We start from the raw sequence: 14,280 nt of genomic DNA on the forward strand, positions 1-14,280 counted from the left end.
TAATGGGATGAGGCCTTCCTCTGGTGTGTCTGAAGACAGTCACAGTGTACTCATAGACACAAAATAAATAATTCTCTTAACGGTTTCACGCCCTCTTGAACTGTCTCTTCAAAGTTCTTTTCAACTTTCCCTTACGGTACTTGTTGGCTATCGGTCTCATGCCGGTATTTGGATGATGGTTTTTTTTTTTTTTTTTTTTTTTTTTGATTTTAGACAATATGTATTTTCCACAAAGAGTTCAATACATATTTCAAATCTGAGGATTTGAGTCAGGACACAAAAATACAATCTGATGTAGTTCGGAAGCAGTGGGGATTTGGGGATTTTCCCTTTGGATGCATATGCAGATGATGAGAATCTGGCCAAGGTACTTAACATACAGTCCCATGTGGTCTGGAGAACACAGCCACTGGAATTTAGTTAATTCATTAGCCTTCCTCAGGGAGAAACTGCAAGACCCACACTATTCCCAAGGAGTTTGCTTATTAAACAAATAGGATGTGTATACAACTGGGCTGCTATAGTAATTCCAACCAATACATAAGTCTATGGCCTTAGATTTAGGATTGCACATCTATAGAAATATATATTAAGTAGTAATATAGGGTAAATAAGCAAACAGATAAGAAAAGCATATTCTTTATGAATTATGCTTTAAACTCTTCAAGCATCAAAAGCCAAGTGACTTTAGTGTCAAAAATAGAGAACAAAATAGATTGCCTTCAAAAGACTTGCCCATCGAGCTTCTTTGAAGCTGGTCTGGAGGGGAATTGCATGGCCTCTAACAGGAATCTTTGTTGCTCACGTGGATCTCCCAGTGATTCGCAATGGTTCTCTGAATCACAGGGTGTCACCAATGGATACCCAGTGATGATGAACTGTCCTACAAAGAGTTTCTTGTGGCATCCTTGTTGTGTACAAGCTGCTTAGCATGCACTGATGTCTACACCAATTTCAGAGTGTGAGGCTCAATCAAAGCACTGAACGAGCGAGCGGCTGCAGCAAATTTGCAGGAACCCGGAAGAGTGAAGATAGGCTGATTGAAAGAGCCACTTTAGGTCTTGACCCGACAGTAACATTTAATTCCCTAAGGCTGTGTGCAGTGTATCATCAAGTATTCAATTCTAGCAAAAAAGTAAGGGTGACATAGGCACTCTCTTCAGTGACAGAGGAAGTATGAATCTCAAATGACAAATAACAACTCCTCATGGGCAACAGCATGTGTTAAGATTACTAACAGAGCTCAGATACATGGATTCTGTGATTATCCTTCTGGGGATTTAGCACTATGCATTCAACTGAAATGATCAGAGATTTAAGCATGAAGTTGTTCGAAGTCATTGTGACATTATCTATGGTATAGAGAAATTGGAATCAGCGTAAATATTCAATAGTCAGAATGGATAAATAATTTATGCTGTATCCTTTCATTGAAATGCTCCCCCACCCACCTACCCACTGCCTCCTCCCTGCCCTGGCATTCCCCTACACTGGGGAATCAAGCCTTCACAGGACCAAGGGCCTCTCCTCCCACCAATGCCCAGCAAGGTCATCCTCTGTTGCATAGGCAGCTGGAGCCATGGGTCACTCCATGTGTACTCTTTGGTTGGCCGTTTAGTCCCTGTGAGCTTTGGGGGGTCTGGTTGGATGATATTGTTGTTCTTCCTATGAGTTGCAAACCCCGTCATTTCCTTCTGTCCTTTCTCTAATTCCTCCACTGGGGACTCCATTCTAAGTTCAATGGTTGCCTGTGAGAATCTGCCTCTGTATTTGTCATGATCTGGCAGAGCCTCTCAGGAGACAGCTATATCAGGCTCCTGTCAGCATTTCTTCGCATCCATAATAGTGTCTGGGTTTGGTGACTGTCTGTATATGGGATGGATCCCCAGGTGGAACAGTCTCTGGATGGCCTTACCTTCAGTCTCTGCTCCACATTTTGTCTCTGTATTTCCTCCTGTGAGTATTTTGTTCCCCCTTCTAAGAAGGACTAAAGCATCCATGTTTGGTCTTCCTTTTTCTTGAGCTTCATGTGGTCTGTAAATTGAATCTTGGGAATTCTGAACTTTTGGGCTAATATCCACTTATCAGTGAGTGCATACCATGTGTGTTCTTTTGCGATTAGATTATCTCACTCTGGATGATATTTTCTAGTTCCATCCATTTGCCTAAGAATTTCATGAGGTCATTGTTTTTAATAGCTGAGTAGTACTCCACTGTATACCACAATTTCTATATCCATCCTCCACTGAAGGACATCTGGGTTCTTTCCAGCTTCTGGCTATTATAAATAACCTATATGCTATGAACATCATGGAACATGTGTCCTTGTTATATGTTGGAGCATTTTGGCGTAATGCCCAGGAGTGGTATAGCTGGGTCCTTGCGTAGTACTATGTCCAGTTTTCTGAGAAACTGCCAGACTGATTTCCAGAGTGGTTGTACCAGTTTGCAATCCCACCAGCAGTGGAGGAGTGTTCCTCTTTCTCCACATCCTCACCAGCATCTGCTGTCGCCTGAGTTTTTTTTTTTTTTTGATTTTTTTTTGATTTTTTTTATTAACTTGAATATTTCTTATATACATTTCGAGTGTTATTCCCTTTCCGGTTTCGGCAAACATCCCCTCCCCCTCCCCTTCCTTATGGGTGTTCCCTCCCCCCCTCCCCTATTGCCGCCCCCCCCCAACTGTCTAGTTCACTGGGGGTTCAGTCTTAGCAGGACCCAGGGCTTCCCCTTCCACTGGTGCTCTTACTAGGATATTCATTGCTATGGATGATGGTTTTGATATCTTCTTAGATTTGGTTTGTGAGAATTTTATTTATTTATTTTTTTACATCCATATTCATAAGGGAAGTCGGTCTGAAGTTCTCTTTCTAAGTTGGGTCTTTGTGTGGTTTAGTTATAAGGATAATTGTGGCTTCATAGAAGGAATTTGATAGTGCTCAGTCTATTTCTATTTTGTGGAATAGTGGGGCAGTATTGGTATGATGTCTTCTATGAAGGTCTGATAGAATTTTGCACTAAACCTATGTGGTCTTTTTTCTTAAGGAATTAGGGGATTGTTTAACATGCTTTATCTGTCCTGATTTAACTTTGGTATCTGGTATTTGTCTAGAAAAATTTCCATTTCCTTCAGATTTTTCAGTGTTGTTGAATATTGGGTTTTGTCATATTTTCTGATGATTTTTTGAATTTCCTCAGAGTCTGTTGTTATTTCTCCATTTTCTTTTATGATTTTGTTAATTTGGATTCTGTCTATGTGCCCTCTTGTCAGTCAGGCTAAGGGTTTATCTATTTTATTAATCTTCTCAAGAAACCAGCTCCTGGTTTTGTTGATTCTTAGTATAATTCTTTTCCTTTCTCCATGGTTGATTTCAATCCTGGCTTTGATTATTTCCTGTCTTCTACTCTTATTGGGTGTATTTGCTTCTCTTTGTTCTATAATAGCTTTTAGGTGTGCTTTCTATCTGCTTATGTATGCTCTCTTCCTGATTCTTTTTATAGGCACTCAGAGCTATGAGTTTTCCTCTTAGCATGACTTTTATTGTGTCCTATAAGTTTGGGTATGTTGTGCCTTCATTTTCATTAAATCCTAAGACGTCTTTAATTTCTTTCTTTTTTTCTTCCTTGACAAAGTTATCCCCGAATAGAGCGTTGTTCAACTTCCATGTATATGGGGTTCTCTGACATTTTTGTTGTTATTGAAGACCAGCCTTAGTCTTTGGTGATTTGATAGGATGCATGGGATTATTTCTATCTTCCTGTATCCGTTGAGGCCTGTTTTGTGATGGAGTATATGATCAGTTTTGGAGAATGTACCATGAGGTGCCGAGAAGAAGTGTATCCTTTTGTTTTAGGATGATATGTTCTATAAACATCTGTTGAGACCATTTGTGTCATAACTTCCGTTAGTTTCTCTATGTCTGCTTTCATGATCTGTCCATTGATGAGAGTGGGGTGTTGAAATCACCTACTATTATTGTGTGAGGTACAGTGTATGATTTGACCTTTTTTTTTTTTTTTTTCAGAGCTGAGGACTGAACCCAGGGCCTTGTGCTTGCTAGGCAAGCGCTCTACCACTGAGCTAAATCCCCAACCCCATGATTTGACCTTTAATAAAGTTTTTTTTATGAATGTAAGTTCCCTTGCATTTGTAGCATAGATATTTAGGATTGGGAGTTCATCTTGGTGGATATTTCCTTTGATGAATATTAAGTGTCTTTTTTTTTAAACCAAAAGTGCTGACGACTTTATTTTCACATTTCACAATATGAGTGAAAACTGCACTTTTTTGTATCACTTCTCCCTCCAGAAGTGTTCTCTCTGTTAGGAAGGGAAGTTCCTTGTCATACGTCTAGTAGACACTCAGGCTCAGCACCAAGATCTCCTGGTGAAACAACAAGAAATACAAAAGGATAAAGAACACTTCTGCTCTTCTCTGTCTGGCTGGGTCATTCCAGGCCATGTGGGCATCATCATAGGGTGGGTGGGAGGTCTTATCATTGGAGGCCCGGGCGTCATGGGCATGTGGCCTCCCATGGGTGGTCTCATCCCAGGAGCTGGTTCTACAGGCATCATCCCAGGAGAAGGAGGGCCCATCATTGGCATCATGGGAGGCCCTCCCATGTGGGGTGCAGGCATCATGCCAGGCCGAGGAGGACCCCGGGAGACTGGAGGGAGGTGGGATCCTGGCGTCTGCAGGCAGAGGAGCAGAGAATGGAGCTGGAGGGATCTTTCCTTGTCGAAACGCAGCCGTTGTTTTGTCAATCAGGCTCTGGGTCTGCTCTTCCATCCATTTCTGGTAACAGTCTTTCACATTCTCTTTGTGTTTCTGATCCCTGCAGTGTGTCTTCCTTCCAGACAGAGAATCATGGGTAAGATACATATCACAGTAGTCACAATAAAACAGGCATATTGCTCCACAGGTCATTGGCTATCCCGGTCCCAGCCACCAGAAACTGACGCACACAGACTGCTGAAGTGTCCTTTCTTATCTTTTTTGATGTCTTTTGGTTGAAATTCGATTTTATTCATTATTAGAAAGGGTACTCCTATTGTTTCTTCGGATTATTTGCTTGGATAGTTGTTTTCCAGCTTTTACTCTGAGGTAGTGTCTATCTTTGTCTCAGAGGTGTGATTCCTGTATGCAGCAAAATGCTGGGTCCTCTTTACATATCCAGTCTCTTAGTCTATGTCTTTTTATTGAGGAATTGAGTCCATGGATGGTAAGAAATATTGAGGAATAGTGATTGTTACTTCCTGTTATTTTTGTTGTTAGAGGTGGAATTATGTTTGTGTTTCTCTTCTTCTATGATTTCATTGCAAGGAGATTACTTTCTTGCTTTTTCTTTTTCTTTTTCTTTCTTTCTTTCTTTTTTTTTTATTAACTTGAGTATTTCTTATATACATTTCGAGTGTTATTCCCTTTCCCGGTTTCCGGGCAAACATCCCCCTTCCCCCTCCCCTTCTTTATGGGTGTTCTCCTACCCATCCTCCCCCCCCTTGCTGCCCTCCCCCAACAATCTAGTTCACTGGGGTTCAGTCTTAGCAGGACCCAGGGCTTCCCCCTTCCACTGGTGCTCTTACTAGGATATTCATTGCTACCTATGAGGTCAGAGTCCAGGGTCAGTCCATGTATAGTCTTTAGGTAGTGGCTTAGTCCCTGGAAGCTCTGGTTGCTTGGCATTGTTGTACATATGGGGTCTCGAGCCCTTCAAGCTCTTCCAGTTCTTTCCTGATTCCTTCAACAGGGGTCCTATTTTCAGTTCAGTGGTTTGCTGCTGGCATTCGCCTCTGTATTTGCTGTATCCTGGCTGTGTCTCTCAGGAGTGATCTACATCCGGCTCCTGTCGGTCTGCACTTCTTTGCTTCATCCATCTTGTCTAATTGGATGGCTGTATATACATGGGCCACATGTGGGGCAGTCTCTGAATGGGTGTTCCTTCTGTGTCTGTTTTAATCTTTGCCTCTCTATTCCCTGCCAAGGGTATTCTTGTTCCCCTTTTAAAGAAGGAGTGAAGCATTCACATTTTGATCATCCGTCTTGAGTTTAATTAGTTCTAGGCATCTAGGGTAATTCAAGCATTTGGGCTAATAGCCACTTATCAATGAGTGCATACCATGTGTGTTTTTCTGTGATTGGGTTACCTCACCCAGGATGATATTTTCAAGTTCCGACCATTTGCCTACGAATTTCATAAAGTCGTTGTTTTTGATAGCTGAGTAATATACCATTGTGTAGATGTACCACATTTTCTGTATCCATTCCTCTGTTGAAGGGCATCTGGGTTCTTTCCAGCTTCTGGCTAGTATAAATAAGGCTGCGATGAACATAGTGGAGCACTTGTCTTTTTTATATGTTGGGGCATCTTTTGGGTATATGCCCAAGAGAGGTATAGCTGGATCCTCAGGTAGTTCAATGTACAATTTTCTGAGGAACCTCAAGACTGATTTCCAGAATGGTTGTACCAGTCTGGAATCCCACCAACAATGGAGGACTGTTCCTCTTTCTCCGCATCCTCGCCAGCATCTGCTGTCACCTGAGTTTTTGATCTTAGCCATTCTCACTGGTGTGAGGTGAAATCTCAGGGTTGTTTTGATTTGCATTTCCCTGATGACTAAAGATGTTGAACATTTCTTTAGGTGTTTCTCAGCCATTCGATTCCTCAGCTGTGAATTCTTTGTTTAGCTCTGAACCCCCATTTTTTTAATAGGTTATTTGTCTCCCCTTGGTCTAACTTCTTGAGTTCTTTGTATATTTTGGATATAAGGCCTCTATCTGTTGTAGGATTGGTAAAGATCTTTTCCCAATCTGTTGGTTGTCGTTTTGTCCTAACCACAATGTCCTTTGCCTTACAGAAGCTTTGCAGTTTTGTGAGATCCCATTTGTCGATTCTTGATCTTAGAGCATAAGCCATTGGTGTTTTGGTCAGGAAATTTTTTCCAGTGCCCATGTGTTCCAGATGCTTCCCTAGTTTTTCTTCTATTAGTTTGAGTGTATGTGGTTTGATGTGGAGGTCCTTGATCCACTTGGACTTAAGCTTTGTACAGGGTGAGAAGCATGGTTCGATCTGCATTCTTCTACACGTTGACCTCCAGTTGAACCAGCACCATTTGCTGAAAATGCTATCTTTTTTCCATTGGATGGTTTTGGCTCCTTTGTCAAAAATCAAGTGACCATAGGTGTATGGGTTCATTTCTGGGTCTTCAATTCTGTTCCATTGGTCTATCTGTCTGTCTCTGTACCAATACCATGCAGTTTTTATCACTATTGCTCTGTAATACTCCTTGAGTTCAGGGATAGTGATTCCCCCTGAAGTCCTTTTATTGTTGAGGATAGTTTTAGCTATCCTGGGTTTTTTGTTATTCCAGATGAATTTGCAAATTGTTCTGTTTAACTCTTTGAAGAATTGGATTGGTATTTTGATGGGGATTGCATTGAATCTGTAGATCGCTTTTGGTAAAATGGCCATTTTTATTATATTAATCCTGCCAATCCATGAGCATGGGAGATCTTTCCATCTTCTGAGGTCTTCTTCAATTTCTTTCTTCAGAGTCTTGAAGTTCTTATTGTACAGATCTTTTACTTGCTTGGTTAAAGTCACACCTAGGTACCTTATATTATTTGGGTCTATTATGAAGGGTGTCGTTTCCCTAATTTCTTTCTCGGCTTGTTTCTCTTTTGTGTAGAGGAAGGCTACTGATTTATTTGAGTTAATTTTATACCCAGCCACTTTGCTGAAGTTGTTTATCAGCTTTAGTAGTTCTCTGGTGGAACTTTTGGGATCACTTAAATATACTATCATATCATCTGCAAATAGTGATATTTTGACTTCTTCTTTTCCGATCTGTATCCCCTTGACCTCCTTTTGTTGTCTGATTGCTCTGGCTAGAACTTCAAGAACTATATTGAATAAGTAGGGAGAGAGTGGGCAGCCTTGTCTAGTTCCTGATTTTAGTGGGATTGCTTCAAGTTTCTCTCCATCTAGTTTAATGTTAGCAACTGGTTTGCTGTATATGGCTTTTTACTATGTTTAGGTATGGGCCTTGAATTCCTATTCTTTCCAGGACTTTTTATCATGAAGGGGTGTTGAATTTTTGTCAAATGCTTTCTCAGCATCTAATGAAATGATCATGTGGTTTTGTTCTTTCAGTTTGTTTTATATAATGGATCACGTTGATGGTTTCTGTATATTAAACCATCCCTGCATGCCTGGGATGAAGCCTACTTGATCATGGTGGATGATTGTTTTGATGTGCTCTTGGATTCGGTTTGCCAGAATTTTATTGAGTATTTTTGTGTCGATATTCATAAGGGAAACTGGTCTGAAGTTCTCTTTCTTTGTTGGGTCTTTGTGTGGTTTAGGTATAAGAGTTATTGTGGCTTCAAAGAAGGAATTTGGTAGTGCTCCATTGTTTAAATTTTGTGGAATAGTTTGGATAATATTGGTACGAGGTCTTCTATGAAGGTCTGATAGAATTCTGCACTAAACCCTTCTGGACCTGGGCTCTTTTTGGTTAGGAGACCTTTAATGACTGCTTCTATTTCCTTAGGAGTTATGGGGTTGTTTAACTGGTTTATCTGTTCCTGATTTAACTTCGGTACCTGGTATCTGTCTAGGACATTGTCCATTTCCTGCAGATTTTCAAGTTTTGTTGAGTATAGTCTTTTATAGTAAGATCTGATGATTTTTTGAATTTCCTCTGAATCTGTAGTTATGTCTCCTTTTCATTTCTGATTTTGTTAATTTGGACACACTCTCTGTGTCCTCTCGTTAGTCTGGCTAAGGGTTTATCTATCTTGTTGATTTTCTCAAAGAACCAACTTTTGGTTCTGTTGATTCTTTCTATGGTCCTTTTTGTTTCTACTTGGTTGATTTCAGCTCTGAGTTTGATTATTTCCTGCCTTCTACTCCTCCTGGGTGTATCTGCCTCTTTTTGTTCTAGAGATTTTAGGTGTGCTGTCAAGCTGCTGACATATGCTCTTTCCTGTTTCTTTCTGCAGGCACTCAGCGCTATGAGTTTTCCTCTTAGCACAGCTTTCATTGTGTCCCATAAATTTGGGTATGTTGTACCTTCATTTTCATTAAATTCTAAAAAGTCTTTAATTTCTTCCTTTATTTCTTCCTTGACCAGGTTATCATTGAGTAGAGCATTGTTCAATTTCCACGTATATGTGGGCATTCTTCCCTTATTGATATTGAAGACTGGTTTTAGGCCGTGGTGGTCCGATAGCATTCATGGGATTATTTCTATCATTCTGTACCTGTTGAGGCCCGTTTTTTGACCAATTATATGGTCAATTTTGGAGAAAGTACCATGAGGAGCTGAGAAAAAGCTATATCCTTTTGCTTTAGGATAGAATGTTCTGTAAATATCTGTTAAGTCCATTTGGCTCATGACTTCTCTTAGTCTGTCTACGTCTCTGTTTAATTTCTGTTTCCATGATCTGTCCGTTGATGAGAGTGGGGTGTTGAAGTCTCCTACTATTATTGTGTGAGGTGCAATGTGTGTTTTGAGCTTTATTAAGGTTTCTTTTACGTATGTAGGTGCCCTTGTATTTGGGGCATAGATATTTAGGATTGAGAGTTCATCTTGGTGGATTTTTCCTTTGATGAATATGAAGTGTCCTTCCTTATCTTTTTTGATGACTTTTAGTTGAAAATTGATTTTTTTTGATATTAGAATGGCTACTCCAGCTTGTTTCTTCCGACCATTTGCTTGGAAAGTTGTTTTCCATCCTTTCACTCTGAGGTAGTGTCTGTCTTTGTCTCTGAGGTGTGTTTCCTGTAGGCAGCAGAATGCAGGGTCCTCGTTGCGTATCCAGTTTGTTAATCTATGTCTTTTTATTGGGGAGTTGAGGCCATTGATGTTGAGAGATATTAAGGAATCGTGATTATTGCTTCCTGTTATATTCATATTTGGATGTGAGGTTATGTTTGTGTGCTTTCATTCTCTTTGTTTTGTTGCCAGGATGATTTGTTTCTTGCTTCTTCTAGGGTATAGCTTGCCTCCTTATGTTGGGCTTTACCATTTATTATCCTTTGTAGTGCTGGATTTGTAGAAAGATATTGTGTAAATTTGGTTTTGTCATGGAATATCTTGGTTTCTCCATCTATGTTAATTGAGAGTTTTGCAGGATACAGTAACCAGTGCTGGCATTTGTGTTCTCTTAGGGTCTGTATGACATCAGTCCAGGATCTGCTGGCCTTCATAGTTTCTGGCAAGAAGTCTGGTGTGATACTGATAGGTCTGCCTTTATATGTTACTTGACCTTTTTCCCTTGCTGCTTTTAATATTCTTTCTTTATTTTGTGCATTTGGTGTTTTGACTATTATGTGACGGGGAGGTGTTTCTTTTCTGGTCCAATCTATTTGGAGTTCTGTAGGCTTCTTGTATGCCTATGGGTATCTCTTTCTTTAGTTTAGGGAAGTTTTCTTCTATGATTTTGTTGAAGATATTTACTGGTCCTTTGAGCTGGGAGTCTTCACTCTCTTCTATACCTATTATCGTTAGGTTTGATCTTCTCATTGAGTCCTGGATTTCCTGTATGTTTTGGATCAATAGTTTTTTCCGCTTTATATTATCTTTGACAGTTGAGTCAATGATTTCTATGGAATCTTCTGCTCCTGAGATTCTCTCTTCCATCTCTTGTATTGGTGAAGCTCGTATCTACAGCTCCTTGTCTCTTTTTTTGGTTTTCTACATCCAGGGTTGTTTCCATGTGTTCTTTCTTGATTGCTTCTATTTCCATTTTTAATTCCATCAACTGTTTGATTGTGTTTTCCTGGAATTCTTTCAGGGATTTTTGTGACTCCTCTCTATGGGCTTCTACTTGTTTAATTATGATTTCCTGGAATTCTTTCAGGGAATTTGCGATTCCTCTCTGTAGGCTTCTACTTGTTCTCTAAGGGAGTTCTTCACGTCTTTCTTGAAGTCCTCCAGCATCATGAACAAATATGACTTTGAAACTAGATCTTGCTTTTCTGGTGTGTTTGGATATTACGTGTTTGCTTTGGTGGGAGAATTGGGCTCCGATGATGCCATGTAGTCTTGGTTTCTGTTGCTTGGGTTCCTGTGCTTGCCTCTCGCCATCAGATTATCTCTAGTGTTACTTTGTTCTGCTATTTCTGACAATGGCTAGACTGTCCTATAAGCCTGTGTGTCAGGAGTGCTGTAGACCTGTTTTCCTGTTTTCTTTCAGCCAGTTATGGGGACAGAGTGTTCTGCTTTCGGGCGTGTAGTTTTTCCTATCTACAGGTCTTCAGCTGTTCCTGTGGGCCTGTGTCTGGTGTTCACCAGGCAGGTCACTCGCAGCAGAAAAGTTGGTCTTACCTGTGGTCCCGAGGCTCAAGTTTGCTCGTGGGGTGTTGCTTAGGAGCTCTCCACGGGGGCAGCAACCAGGAGGACCTGTGCCACCCTTTCCGGGAGCTTCCATGCACCAGGGTTCCAGATGGCGTTTGGTGTTTTCCTCTGGCATCAGAGATGTGTGCAGAGTGCAGTCTCTTCTGGTTTTTCAGGCTTGTCTGACTCTCTGAAGGTTTAGCTCTCCCTCCCACGGGATTTGGGTGCAGAGAACTGTTTATCCAGTCTGTTCCTTCAGGTTCCGGTGGTGTCTCTATCCTGGGTTTTTTGTTATTCCAGATGAATTTGCAAATTGTTCTGTCTAACTCTCTGAAGAATTGGATTGGTATTTTGATGGGGATTGCATTGAATCTCTAGATCGCTTTTAGTAAAATGGCTATTTTTACTATATTAATCCTGCCAATCCATGAGCATGGGAGGTCTTTCCATCTTCTGAGGTCTTCTTCAGTTTCTTTCTTCAGAGGCTTGAAGTTCTTATTGTACAGATCTTTTACTTGCTTGGTTAAAGTCACACCGAGGTACTTTATAATATTTGGGACTATTATGAAGGGTGTCGTTTCCCTAATTTCTTTCTCGGCTTGTTTCTCTTTTATGTAGAGGAAGGATACTGAATTAATTGAGTTAATTTTATACCCAGCCACTTTGCTGCAGGTGTTTATCAGCTTTAGTAGTTCTCTGGTGGAACTTTTGGGATCACTTAAATATACTATCATATCATCTGCAAATAGTGATATTTTGACTTCTTCTTTTCCAATCTGTATCCCCTTGACCTCCTTTTGTTTTCTGATTGCTCTGGCTAGAACTTCAAGAACTATATTGAATAAGTAGGGAGAGAGTGGGCAGCCTTGTCTAGTCCCTGATTTTAGTGGGATTGCTTCAAGTTTCTCTCCATTTAGTTTAATATTAGCAACTGGTTTGCTGTATATGGCTTTTACTATGTTTAGGTATGGGCCTTGAATTCCTATTCTTTCCAGGACTTTTATCATGAAGGGGTGTTGAATTTTGACAAATGCTTTCTCAGCATCTAATGAAATGATCATGTGGTTTTTATATTTCAGTTCATTTATATAGTGGATTACGTTGGTGGTTTTCCATATATTAAACCATCTCTGCATGCCTGGGATGAATCCTACTTGATTATGATGGATGATTGTTTTGATATACTCTTGGATTCAGTTTGCCAGAATTTTATTGAATATTTTTGCGTCGATATTCATAAGGGAAATTGGTCTGAAGTTCTCTTTCTTTGTTGGGTCTTTGTGTGGTTTAGGTATAAGAGTAATTGTGGCTTCATAGAAGGAATTCGGTAGTGCTCCATTTTTTCAATTTTGTGGAATAGTTTGGATATTGGTATGAGGTCTTCTATGAAGGTCTGATAGAATTCTGCACTGAACCCATGTGGACCTGGGCTCTTTTTGATTGTGAGATTTTAATGACTGCGTCTATTTCGTTAGGAGTTATGGGGTTGTTTAAATGGTTTATCTGTTCCTGATTTAACTTCGGCACCTGGCATCTGTCTAGGAAATTGTCCATTTCCTGCAGATTTTCAAGTTTTGTTGAATATAGGCTTTTGTTGTAGGATCTGATGATTTTTTGAATTTCCTTTGGCTCTGTTGTTATGTCTCCCTTTTCATTTCTAATTTTGTTAATTTTGACATACTCTCTGTGTCTCTGTTTAGTCTGGCTAAGGGTTCATCTATCTTGTTAATTTTCTTAAAGAACTAGCTTTTGGTTCTGTTGATTCTTTATATAGTCCTTTTGGTTTCTACATGGTTGATTTCAGCTCTGAGTTTGATTATTTCCTGCCGTCTACTCCTCCTGAGTGTGTTTGCTTCCTTTGTTTTAGAGCTTTTAGGTGTGCTGTCAAGCTGCTGACATATGCTCTCTCCTGATTCTTTCTGCAGGCACTTGGAGGTATGAGTTTTCCTCTTAGCACAACTTTCATTTTGTCTCATAAGTATGGCTATGTTGTACCTTCATTTTCATTAAATTCTAAGAAGTCTTTAATTCCTTTCTATATTTCTTCCTTGACCAAGTTATCATTGAGAATTGAGTATATTCAACTTCCATGTATATTTGGGCATTCATTCCTTATTGTTATTGAAGACCAGTTTTAGCCCGTGGTGGTCTGGTTGGACGCATTGGATTATTTCTATCTCTGTATCTTTTGAGGCCTGTTTTATGACAGATTATATTGTCAATTTTGGAGAAAGTACCATGAGGTGGTGAGAAGAACGTATATACCTTTGTTTTCGTATAGAATATTCTGTAAATATCTTTTAAATCCTTTTGGTTGAGGACTTCTCTTTGTCTATGTCTCTGTTTAATTTCTGTTTCCATGATCTGTCCATTGATGTGAGTGGGGTGTTTAAATCTCCTACTGTTATTTGTGAGGTGCAATGTGTGCTGTGAGCTTTAGTAAGTTTTTTTTTTATGTATTAGGTGCCCTTTTATTTGGAGCATAGATATTTAGGATTGAGAGTTCATTTTGGTGGATTTTCCTTTGATGAATATGAAGTGTCCTTCCTTATCTTTTTTGATGACTTTTAGTTGAAAATCGATTTTATTCAATATGAGAATGGCTACTCCAGCTTGCTTCTTCAGACCATTTGCTTGGAAAGTTGTTTTCCAGCCTTTTACTCTGAGGTAGTGTCTGTCTTTGTTTTCTGAGGTATTTTTCTTGTAGGCAGCAAAATGTTGGGTCCTCATTGCATATCCAGTTTGTTAATCTGTGTCTTTTTATTGGGGAGTTGAGCCTATTGATGTTGAGAGATGTTAACAAATAGTGATTGTTGCTTCATGTTATATTCATATTTGGATGTGAGATTATGTTTGTGCTTGTATTCTCTTGGTTTTGTTGCAAAACGATTAGTTTCTTGCTTTTTCTAGGGTGTAGCTTGCCTCCTTATGTTGGGCTTT

At 39.8% G+C, this 14,280-nt stretch overlaps 1 pseudogene; it reads right to left on the reverse strand.

Moving 5' to 3' along the window:
- Positions 1-4,368: 4,368 nt before the first annotated feature.
- On the reverse strand, positions 4,369-4,927 carry LOC116910277 (annotated as a pseudogene).
- Positions 4,928-14,280: the final 9,353 nt, after the last annotated feature.

The sequence above is a fragment of the Rattus rattus genome, chromosome 9, assembly GCF_011064425.1.
Source record: "Rattus rattus isolate New Zealand chromosome 9, Rrattus_CSIRO_v1, whole genome shotgun sequence".
In the NCBI taxonomy this organism is placed as follows: Eukaryota; Metazoa; Chordata; class Mammalia; order Rodentia; family Muridae; genus Rattus; species Rattus rattus.